Source organism: Drosophila hydei, unplaced genomic scaffold, assembly GCF_003285905.1.
Source record: "Drosophila hydei strain 15085-1641.00,03,60 unplaced genomic scaffold, DhydRS2 tig00000060-arrow-pilon, whole genome shotgun sequence".
Classification (NCBI taxonomy): Eukaryota; Metazoa; Arthropoda; class Insecta; order Diptera; family Drosophilidae; genus Drosophila; species Drosophila hydei.
The window spans coordinates 7,041,896-7,042,856 of NW_022045656.1; the positions used below are offsets into that span (position 1 = coordinate 7,041,896).

The 961-nt window shown below is 31.7% G+C and overlaps 1 non-coding gene across 1 annotated transcript; it reads right to left on the minus strand.

The window, feature by feature from the left end:
- Positions 1-362: 362 nt before the first annotated feature.
- On the minus strand, positions 363-434 carry Trnam-cau. The gene has a single exon. It is a non-coding gene; the product is annotated as a tRNA-Met (tRNA).
- Positions 435-961: the final 527 nt, after the last annotated feature.

The following is a 961-nucleotide window of genomic DNA, read 5'->3' on the forward strand; positions in this document are numbered from 1 at the left end:
GAAAAACAAACATCAACAAACAAACAAAAAAAAATGAAATACAATAAAAACACAAAAAATAAATTCCAAAAATCCAAAATGTCTTTTTATTTCACTTGGTATTTAATAAAAATTAAAACAAAAAGTTTACATGTGCAAATGGGATCTATAGCATATTTATTTTAAATTACAACAAATAAATTTCTATTATTAAAAATGATTTTTTATATTCAAAATTAAAACAAGAAGATTACAGATGCAAATGGCATCTATAGCATATTTATTTCTATATTAAAAATTATAACAAAAAGATTTATATTAAAAATTTTTTATATTCAAAATTAAAACAAAAAAACAGGCACCCAACCGTGCTGTATTAATCATAGCAGAGCAAGGTTTCGATCCTCGGACCTCTGGGTTATGGGCCCAGCACGCTTCCACTGCGCCACTCTGCTTGTTGATTCAGCACCGACAAAAGCGCTAACTGTGCAAAGTGCCAATCAACCCCTGTTGTTGAGAACTATATTAGCGTACTTGAGAGCAATATATACAAAGATAGTAAGAGAGATAGAGAGGGAGCTTGATTATAAAATTTAAATACTTGCTTTAAATGTATTATAGAAATGCCATAAAATTAAAGTCAAATCAAACAAAGATAAAAAAGCTAATTTACACCATAAATAAAATTTTTGAAATGAAAATAAAAGAGCGCAAATGCCTCTAGAGAATTTACGTATATAGCATCACTTCACTACCTTCCAGTTGTAGCGTGAAAAAGATTATTTTTGCTTAACCGCAATAAAGGAAAGCAACAAAAAACCGAAGCTAAGGGGCTGAGAAGGGGCGGGACCAGCCGCAAAGCGTTGGCTACAGAGGTTGCAAAGTTTTTAGGGTATGCTAAGCGCACGCATGCACACGTAAATTCCCCAGGTGCCAGTGTTGGAAAAGAAATGTAGAAAAAAAGTATTAAAAAACGACATCA